The sequence below is a fragment of the Callospermophilus lateralis genome, unplaced genomic scaffold (assembly GCF_048772815.1).
Source record: "Callospermophilus lateralis isolate mCalLat2 unplaced genomic scaffold, mCalLat2.hap1 Scaffold_300, whole genome shotgun sequence".
Lineage (NCBI taxonomy): Eukaryota > Metazoa > Chordata > Mammalia > Rodentia > Sciuridae > Callospermophilus > Callospermophilus lateralis.
In genome coordinates, this window is record NW_027513641.1 from 609,009 (window position 1) to 620,289 (window position 11,281).

The 11,281-nt window shown below is 36.5% G+C and overlaps 1 pseudogene; it reads right to left on the minus strand.

Moving 5' to 3' along the window:
- Nucleotides 1–10,236: 10,236 nt before the first annotated feature.
- LOC143386465 (testis-expressed protein 30 pseudogene) lies at nt 10,237–10,915 on the minus strand (annotated as a pseudogene).
- Between the last annotated feature and the right edge of the window lie 366 nt (nt 10,916–11,281).

Sequence of the window (11,281 nt, forward strand, 5' to 3'; positions counted from 1 at the left end):
GCTTGATTTCTTTCTTTCTTTTTTTTTAAAATAATAATCTTAGGGTCTCAAGGGGAAGACTATTAAGGAAAAGGTTGTGTATATTTTGAGGTCTGATGAACATTTCTATAAAGTTCTAGTGTCATGTAAGGGTAACAAACTGCTGTGGACTCAGAGGGCATATTTTTCACATCTTGCAGGGATGCAGAAGGAAAGGCTTCTGGAGGAGGCAGTGTTTGAATGGGACTTGAGTGTAGTAAATTTTTAAAAATTTATTCATTAGTGCATTATAGTTTTACCTATTGGTGGGGTTCACTTGGGCAAACTCTTAAATGCATACAATGTAGCTTTCTTCATCTCAATCCCGGTACTTCTGCTTTCCCTTTTACTTTCTTTGTAACAAGGGAGAATAGTGTGAGTAAAGAATAAGGCAAACACCAGCGAAGCAAATTCAACATGACATATACCTGTTCAGTCCCATGAGAGCCCTCCTGGGGCTGAAGCTGGGACCTTGTCAGTAGCTGTCCTAACTTTCCTCTTTCACAGCTAAGACTCTATACCCTCTGCCTCCAAGGCTGCCCATCAGGTACCTTTCACCAGCTTTCAACTCACTTAAAAATGATTTGAAGCAGCACTACATTTAAGAAAAAAGAAAAGGCATGGCAGATTTTTAGTTAAGGGCAAAAATAAAACAAGTTTATATTTGTGTCCCAGATATTTTTTTTCAAAATATAGTTTGGTCAGTGGAGAATAGCATCTTGGGAAAAATGTGGCCCCAGAAGACCAGACTCCTAAAGGGGCAAAGGTGGGAAGCTCTGCGTTATGACCCTGTTTTCCTTTAAAAGGAACTATGGCAGCCATGGAGATTAGGGAGAAGGAGGGAAGGAGGACAAGTGGGGAAGAGAATTCCCGTTCAGGAAATCCAGTGGTTTTCAGCAAGGTCAAAAGTCTGAGAACTCTGTAGTGCCTTGGGGACTGGGACTAAGAAAATGTGACTTGCCAAGGTCAAGATTCCTGACACAGATTCAAATTCTAGCCTTAGGGGGGTAGTATTTCATGAGAACAGAGGAAGAGGTGGCATGAATAGATGACATTTCACAAGGTAGGAGACAGGCAGCCCTGCACTTGTGCAGTGATTCCAGGAGAGACCTTTCCAGAACAAACAGAGTCCCCTCTTAATTGTCTGCATCTAGATTTCTCACTTCATGGATTCTTTTAGAAATCCACAGTTGACATGTCTACCTTACACACTCTGTAGCTTCTTCATGATCAGTCTACACCCTGAGAGTCCAATACCACTTGCAAACTCTACCCAGGAAAAACTGGTGAGAAATGTTAACCCAGGTTCATAAAAATGGAGAAACTACATAGTGTTTTCTAAGGATCAATACACAAAGATTTTTGACCCTGTGTTGTCTGGGGAGGTGGAACTAGCCTTTGTGGGGTGTTTATTCATGGTTATGCTTTGCTTCTCTCCATTATTTGGAATAGAGGAGAATTCACTAGACACTTTTCCATTCTCTAATGCAGGTCTTCTAGGTCTTCTTACTCAGAGTTGCCTTTTTTCAGAGTAACCCCAAGGTGAAATAAAAAGCACAATTTCTATTAAAATAACAGCTTTGTTTTTGAAGGTCATCAAGCCTGCCTTCTTTTTTTTCCCTCTCCCTCCTTCTTTCTTTCTTTTCTTGTTTTTCAAGTCAGAGTACAGTGAGTGAGGATATAAATACTTTAAACCCATATGAGAAAGACCCTTAGGCTATAGAAAAACCCACAGGACTCTTGCTCGAAAATCTCCTTCCCCAGCCCCCTAGAGGCCATCTCTGTGGAACTAGGGTGCCCCATGACTTTTGCAAACGCTCTCCTTTCTTTCCTGTCTTATGCCAATAGTGGACGAGCTGGCTCTGTGGGAGAAGCAGGATGTGGGTTTGGGAAACATCCTTTCCCTGGGCTTTTTTGTTCTGCAGAGCTATTCTCTGAGCCTCCCTTCCCTTTTCTCTAAAATGAGCTCCGTAGGCTCCCTTGGAGTGTGTTCTTGTGGGCATTAAATGAGATAATACCTTGACTGTGGTCAGTATTGTGCCTGGCATGTAGCTAATCTTTGTCAAATGAAAGTCATTTTGTAATAAGTCCTTGGATCTTATTTTATAATTGAACAGACACCGTGGAGTCTTTTATTACTCAGCCATAAAAACTATGTGAATATTTCCTTGAAATATTTGTAAACATCTGGAAACAATTTAATCTGAAGACACTTTAGGTAACTAAAGGGAGTCATTCTCCAAATGAATATATAGTCTCAGAAGGCTCTGAGGTCAAAGAGCAAGTGACCAAATACTTCTGCTCAATCCAAAAAGCTGTTGTGAGAGAAAAGGGAAAAAGAACGGAGGATGAAAGACTGGGAAAGAGAAATGGATTTTGCTTCAAGCTAAGCGTCAAGATATTTAGATTGAGAAAAATATGTTTCTTATTCTCTGATTCAGAGGCCCAAGCATCAAGGCTACACAACCATTTACTTGCTGTGTGACCTCCAAGTTCATTGTTAGACTTCTCCAAAAGTCACTGATATGATTATTTTTCTATTAACCTAGAGATCTTGAGAGATAAAATAAATCCTAGAGCTCTCAGTTGACTTTGGAGCCAGAAAGTGACATAAAATAGGAACTTAAAGAAACATTAGCACTCAGAGTACAACGTGGATCAGAAAAGGGTGATGTCACAGAGTGCTGATACTTATTTCTGTAATTGGACAATATTAGGGGAGAAAACTTGAGTATGATTTTTTCTGTTTTTTTTTTTTTTAAATTGCTTTTATTTAGCTAATTCACTTGAAAATCAATATGCTGCTTTAGATTTACTCTGAAAGATAACATAAAGTCAGGTATTTTCAATGGCTCATAATTTTTTCCTTGAAATTATTTAATATTCATGCTTTTGTTTATGCAGAGTATAGAAATTTATTTACCAGTAAAATTTTATTTTTAAAAATGAGAGTTCTTATTTACATACCTAAGTGAGGGCATTTAAATGAACCTCCTGCCCTCTGCTGACTGTTCATTTCATAAAGAAAAATAATATGAGTGTATGCTCAGAAGAAAACAAGTGAAGAGCTCACTATGTTGTATATAATTTTCCCCATTTTCTGATGGAACTTGAAAACTCTGTTGTTCTGTTTAGTGGGATTCTCTGATTGAGGTGTGATTTTTTGCTTCCTATTATTGAAAGTCAGTTGATGATTTTCTAATGACTCAATTCAAGTACAAAGTTCTTATTATTCTTCAGTTGTGCATCTTTTGGATCTTGGTTCTATGACAATAGAATTGTTATCAGTATATGTTGTCAATTGATGGGACATTTAAAATCCGGTGCAGGGTGATCTGAGCTCAGTGCAAACATGTGAGATCTTTTGTCAGGAACCATTGACTCAAGTCTTACTTCACTCACTGCTCATACCTTTTCCTCATCCCCTGGCTCCTAGGCTCAGATGCCCAAACTTCCTGAGGGCAGTGATAGGGACCTTGATTTATTTTTCTCTACTAAAAATATCCTAATAAAAATGTGTGCTTACTCTCCTCTCCACAGGCAAGAGAAGCTTCAAGCTCTTTTGGTCGGATTGATATTGATTCTGTGACTCTGTAGAGAGGAGTCACAGAGCAGTCCTTTGGTCATGGTGGGGCACACGGAAGAGCTGCATGAATGGCATTTCTGGCTGTCAGAGGCTCACTAGTGTCTCAAGTGGGAAATTTTGACTTTATATATGCAAATGACAAAATATTCTTTTAGTAGATTTTTTATTTAGTAAAACATATTTTATTTAGCTGAAAAGGTTTTAAAATGTTGAACCCATGGGAGAAGACCATGGAGCTGACAAGATTGAAAACATTCATATTTGTTTTTATAAAGATGTCAGTGGAAACAAGTCTGTGTTTTGAGGAAGGTTTGTATCTTTAATCTTGCTTGTGACCATATATTTATGTCAAGATATATGATGTTTTAAACTTTCAGTATATCCTCAAGATTATGATATTTATTACCCTAAAAACAAAAATCATTTTTCATCTCCCAGGTATTTTTCTTGCATTTGGGCACCAGGTGGCAACATGGGGCGGGTGTGGTAGTGCATGGGGCACAGAGTTGGAGTCACAGCTATGGGGGAAGAATGTGGAGAGCAAATGGATCAGATTTAATGTGTGTGTGTGTGTGTGTGTGTGTGTGTGTTTGATTAAAGATACAAACCTTCCTCAAAAGAGAAAAAAGGGGAAAAATCTTGTGAAGATTTGGTTACATTTTTTTTTAAATTGTAGATGGACTCAATACCTTTATTTTATTTATTTATTTTATGTGGTGCTGAGGATTAAACCTAGTGCCTCCCACGTGCTAGGCGAGCGCTCCATCACTGAGCCACAACTCCAGCCCCTGGTTCCATTTTGATTAAGGTGTAGGAGGCCTCTCTCATCTGTATACTAAGCTGTCCTCAATGGATTCTGTACAGTAGACACTTGAAAAGTCCAGGGGCTACAGTTCTCTAGCCCCTGCTGGTCGTTCTGATCCATCTTTGTCATGTGTCAGGTCCTTGCTCCTCTTCTTCCTCTTTAACTCAGCATTCACTGAATGCCTTCCAAGTCCCATAAATTGAGACAAGCCCTGGAACTTCGGTGTCAGATCAGGTACAGTGGTGCTGCCCAAGGTTGTCATGGTGGGCAGAAGCTGACGCCACACCAGGCACACACCATTATCTGTGGGACTGAGCAAGGACCAGGGTGCAGAAGGGATGTGAAAGATTGAATTGTCAGTCCACCGGAGAAAGACAGACTTTCTGGAAGATGGGAACTTTGGGGCTGAAAAGTGGAGGACGAGCAGTTCATCACTTAGATTGGGGAAGGGAAATTATTATGGGAGCCAGTGTTCTCCTCTCACCAAGAATGGTTCTAGCGTGTGTGGTGTACAGGAGAAAAGTTTGTTGGGACTTAGCATTTATTCATAAGCACCATCAGTAGTCTAGTTTCCAAATTTAAAAATTTGAGAAAATACATATTTCATAAAACTCAACATTCCTACATCAATGCATACATGAGAATTTGTGTGACAAGAATCATTGTAATACAACTTGGGCTTATCAACATTTCAAGGACCAATACCAAATCTTCTTTCTCCCTTGAGAACCTCTTGGCTGCTGCAGTAACAACTGTTCCCAATTAACTCTAAACCTATTGCACTTTTTCCTTCTTTCAAAGCATTTATCACTTGCTCTAATGTAATTAATTGAGTTACTGAGGTAGATAACTCAAAACCAGTGAACATGTTGGGAAGGGTCTGTTTTGGGGTATCTTTCTCTCACTCTCTATACTTTACACAAGATCTGACACAAGATAAATACACCAGTGTTTATAAATTTGTCCTATATATTGTCAAAATAGCTCACGCTTAGGGATTTTCTATATGTTGTTGTAGATATTAATTTCAAGAGAATATATGGGGTTTTCACTCATTTTTTCTATTTTCTTCATCACACATTACAGTAGTTTTGCAATATTACCTCTCTGTAATTCCCTTGCACAATTGGTAGATGATAAAATGACTTCTCTCAGAATAAGAAGAGGCCTAAACCAAAAGATCCATTCAATTAGCTGCAAATCTCATATTTTTGATACCTGAATCTTTTCTGAATGTCACCTAGAAAATGTTTCTTAAAACACAGTAATTCTTTTCCATTATCCACAAGAGATATTAAAAGATTTGAGAACAATAACAGTGACCTTCTTTATATATTCTTTCCAGGTTTCCCATTGATTTTATTGTACAGGGAAATATTTTTTAAAAAACAAACATAATAATTACATGAAATTCCAAAGTTATTAGATTCACTGTGGCAGAGAAATCCAACATACTCTTTAAGTTTAATTTGAAGGTGATAATAAGTGTTCAAAATAATAAAGAAGATAAAGAGAAATCAAGCAGATAACTAAGGTTTATCCAGCCTGAGTCATAACTGGAAGAATGCTTGAAAAGTAAACATTCTTCAAATAGAGCAACACTCTTGACTATAGATTTCAAAAGTATTCTTAGGAATGTGTGTGACACGATGTCACAATGCCACAAAGATGCTCATTAGCAACTTAATTCTTATATGATGGTATTTGGTCTGGTTAGATGGCTAAAGCTTGACTGTTTCTGGGTAGTGAAGAATTTTGCAATGTTACAGTGAAAACAAATGTGAGCAAGAGAAATATGGAAGAACTTCTTACTTATCAGTGTATTAACATCAGTACTCTATATCTATCTTCCCATTCCCTTGCAACATCAGCAGATGAACATCTCATTTATTTTTATTTTATTTTATTGTAGTGAGAATAATCTTGACATGAGGTGCATGCTTTTAACAGATTTGGAAGTGTACAATACTGTATTATTGTATGTAAATAACATGTATCATGGAAGATCTCTAGAATTCCCTCATCTTGCATAATTGAAATTTTATTCTGGGTATTTAGAACTTGTGTGAATGCATCAAGCCTTCTCATCTTTCTATCTTAAGTACAAGTGTTATATAAAATAACCATTGTAGTAAATGTTTATACTATTTATCAGTTTCACCTAGATTTCAAGAAGAGGATATTATTGAAAACTGAGGTCGTTGTGGATCATTCTTGGAATTCTTAAAAACACAATAGGGAAACCTATCTCATCACAGCAGATTTTTGAGCTTTCATTCAATGCTAAAATGAGGCCATAAGTTGTTTTTATTATATATACCAAATGTTACATTAAATAGAGAAGATAATTGTAGTTAGAAAAGCTCATTCTGCATTTTCCCACAAATTTACATTTACAAGCACATCCCAGAAAACATAGGCAATTTTTATTATAGCTATTTCCAGAGACAGATGGAACTCAAGGACTTTAAGTCAACTCTTCCCAAGTTATATAAGTGATAAACTATGTATTCAAAGAAAAGCCAGATTCTAAATGTATTATGTTTTCTTTTACACATAATTATTCATTATAAACAGTATATTTTTTACCAGAATGATTGCTTTTCCTATGGACAGAATGAATTGAGTTTTTATGCTTCATGATGCTCCTTGAAATATAAATATATGAGTGACTAATAATGTGAATATTGAAGTAGGGACATTGCTTGGCATGGTGGTGCATTCCTGTAATCCAGTGGCTGAGGAGGTTGAGGTAAGAGGATCATGAATTCAAAGCCAGTCTCAGCAAAATTGAGGAACTAAGCAACTCAATGAGACCCTGTCTCTAAATAAAATGCAAAATAGGGCTGGAAATGTGGCTCAGTGGTTGAGTCCCCCTGAGTTCAATCCCCAGCACTGTCCCCCACAAAAAAATTATTACAGCAGGGACATTGTCCAAGATGAAGTGAATCATGGCTACCTGCATCTCTGAAGCAATGCTGATGCTGAGTGTTTGATAAGATAGGTAAGGGACTTGCAGTTCTTGGCTCTTCTTGTCATCAAGAGCACTGTCCACTTTAGGAGGCTCTGCAGCTCTGTGCAAGTTTCTTTTACCATTTTTTTTAAAGTTAGTTGACTATTATAAAGTAACTTCATTACCTGAGAACTGAATAAATGAGGCATCATTATATGTGGATCCTCAGGGAGATTGAAATAGTTTAAGACAATGCAATCTCTGTTTCAGGATGAGATTTTTTTTAACAGAAATTTTACCTCTGGCATTTTTGTGCCAAGTTGAAAAAATTTACAACTTTAGTAACTACATGGCCTTAATACCTTTTGCTTGCAATCCTTGTACAAGGAATCTCAGTGATGGTCCACAGAAAAACTCCACTCGAATAGGATTTTAGATTTCAATTGTTCAAGCAATGCTGATTTTTGCATATTGGTTTTCTGAGATGGAAAGAATGTTTTCTATGCCATTTACTTCAATCTTAGTGGCTCCGGAATTTCTGACAGATGATAACTTCCTCTGTTATTATGATTACATACTACCCTTTTCTAAGAATTCAGATGTCAAAATGAAGGGTTTTACAAGAACTATTGAACACTATTATATTTTAATCATATCTAAGACCAAGGGAGGCATAAAGAAATTCACAAGGAAAAAAGATGTAAAAGAATAAAGAATATATGTGTACATACCAGATTGATAAGATCAATGAAAGAAAGAGACAGTTGCTCTCTTCATGCTACTGCAACTTTTCTGAGATTATTAGGCATGGTGTGGACAAAATATCTACTGATAATTTCCCTTAATTTTGATATTTGGATAAGAAAATTGAAACCAGTTACTGAGGGATTAAGGAGAATATTTCTTCAACTGTATCTCATTACATACACACTTGGTTTATATAAGCACATTTGAGACAACAAGTCTCCATGTGGACTTACCTTCTCACAAATATAAGCAGAACTGTCCTCTCTGGAAACCAGTAGTTTGAAAAGTAGGGTAGAATAATCCTATTATTTTAAAAATGTATATAATATATATTTCAAACATGTTATTCATGTTTACACATTACTATAATTATATATATTTTTTATTTACATGTATATATATATATTTTTTTAAATGTATATAATATATATTTCAAACATGATATTCATGCTTATAACAACAAAACCTCCTCATCATTAATTGTTAGAGGAAAAAGCCAGGAAAACATTAGATAGACATTGATTCTGCTTATAAATTTTCTGACCTGTGACTTCACACAGTTCAACCTATGAAAAAAAAAAATTGATGTATCTGAAAATTAGTTTCTCACTAAGAAAATTAGGCAAACTTGTGTGACCTCAATGAATTCTGGCATCTTCTATGAAAGCCAGGTTAGTATAATGGAGAAATATAAAAACCACCTGACACTTTAAGTTTATACAAAAGTTTCTAGAGATCGTGGAAACTCTAACCCTTTTACACTTCTCTCCTCCACACAGCTATGTGGTGACAGTGATGGAGTTCCTTTTGTTATATCCTCTGAAAAATGTGGCTTCTTTGGATGATGCATTTGAGGAAAAACAATTGCAATAGGGTTGATCTTGCCTGAATGTGATTTGTGTCATTATGGACTCTTCCGCACCCTCCTTTTTGGTCACAGTGACACTCTCATATTTATTTAAGAAAGCATGTAGAAGGCAGGTGAGGAGTTCTAGAAATTCTAGTGAACACTGATTATACCCAGCATAATCCCTAATAGTTCTAATTCCTTTTAATTATATTATGACTTGAAATTAACCAAGGGGAAAATATAGGACTATGGCAATTTTACCAAAAATAAAAACTTGAGACTTTCATCATTTTAAGTCCGTATAAACCCATTTTCTTAAAACACAGGCAATAAGAAACATAGTGTTGAAGTTAAGTATGACAGATGTCTTTTCCAAACCACAACTGAAGAAATTAAGGAAGAGAGTAATGAAAGGAAAAATTAAATAACATTGAAAACTTACTCCCACTTGCTCAGAAACAAAGTCTATAATTTAATTTGAATTCTAGTCAAAAATTCTCTTTCACAAGACTATTCCCCATGCAAATGTAAACAACTAGGAAATCCTAAGAGGACTATTATTGAATAAAATCAGTTTGAGAGAATATTCAAGGATATGAAAAAAAACAAAAAGTTTCACTCATTTTTTTTAAGAACACCAATTTCCCAAGTGGAAGTTATGTTTCATTCTTTATCTGCTTATTCTGGAAGTTTAAGGCAAGATGTGGTATGATTGCTGTCTGAGCTGTCTGGTGTGGTCCACTCACATTCCCCCATTCAAAATATGATTCTCCTGGATTGTACTTAAATTAGCTTGTACCCCAGTTTGTGAAACAAATTTTGAAGTACAGTCTACTTAATTTTGCATCTGATTTCTACCTACTTCTCTAGATTCATAGAAAATATTTGTGTGTGTACGTGTGGTAATATATGTTGAACCTAGGGTCTCCCACATGCTGAGTAAGCACTGTACTATTGGGCCTTTTATTTATTTTTTTTAAATTTTTTTTGTAACAAAATTCAAAAGTTTAATTTTTTCAAAGCTTAACTATACTAGTGAAAATAAATTATATTTAGACCACCTTTAATATTTGTACATCATCTTCATACAACTATAACTGCTTTCAAAAGACATTTTGGAAAGAATATTATTTTCACAATTAAAATGTGTTTCAAAAATAGGGCAACATTAAAGAACATTAGTCTGAAATATATCTCATAATGCTGAGAGGTATACTATTCTTTATCAAATTAACTGTACTTGTATTCAAAATAACATGGCTTTTAACTAATGACAATTATTTCTTTTTCATTTCAGTGATTTCTTGGATCCAAAACAAAATCTGTGTATTTATTTCTTTGAAAACATCATTTGTTGACCGTCCATTCACTGTCATGGAATGATTTGCCTTCTCAATCCAGTGGATTTTATTGGGAGCTTGCAATTTTTGTGCCACTTTCTCCAACAAGTTCTTCTCACACATTTCATCTGCTGAGCCTGACACAAACAGTACAGGATCTTTTATACGAAAGAGATCTTCATCTCTGTGTTTATGCTGTTGTTTTGGATGGTGCAGTGGATAAGAAATACAAATGAGACCTCGAACAAAACCATCAGCATCATCTGGCTCAATATGACACATTACAGAAACATCTGCTCTTGAGCCCACTGAACAACCTCCAAGGAAAACACCTGCAAGTTTGTATTATCCTGAGGTCTTTAGGTAATTCAAAACTGCTTTGTATGCCTTAAGTCTATGCACAATATTAAGGCCTTTACAGGTAAATCTCAGGCAAAAAAAAGCCATGAGATGCAAGATGGGATGCCAATGACATCAAATGAGGAAGATTCATATCTCCTGATGCTCCATGTGTAAGAATTATTCTGTATGTTAAACTTTTGCTAGGTACCAAACAAACAGCATCCAGCAACTTATTTCCAAAAGGTATTTTTAACTTAACCTCTGTATGACTCATTTTCACTGTTGAATATTAAACTTAAAGTGCATTACATCTGAGAAGCAAAGGACATCTCCCCGCCGCTGTCCGCTGAGCCCCCGGGCGGCCCTGGGGGTGCCCTGGTTCCGGAGAAGTGGCAGCGAGCCTCCCGCGCTCCACCCGCTCGCTGCTGCCAAGGCTGGCAGCCCACACTCCCCTCCCCGGGAAGCCCCCTCTGCGTGGTGGTGTCCACCATCCCCGCCACACTCACGAGGGAACTATTTTTTAAATTTTATTTGAGTTAGGGTCTTACTAAGTTTTCTTTACTGGTCTAGAATGTGGGCTCCTGTCTCAAGCTCCTGAGTAGCTGGGATTATAAGCACACACACTATGCCTAACTTAATC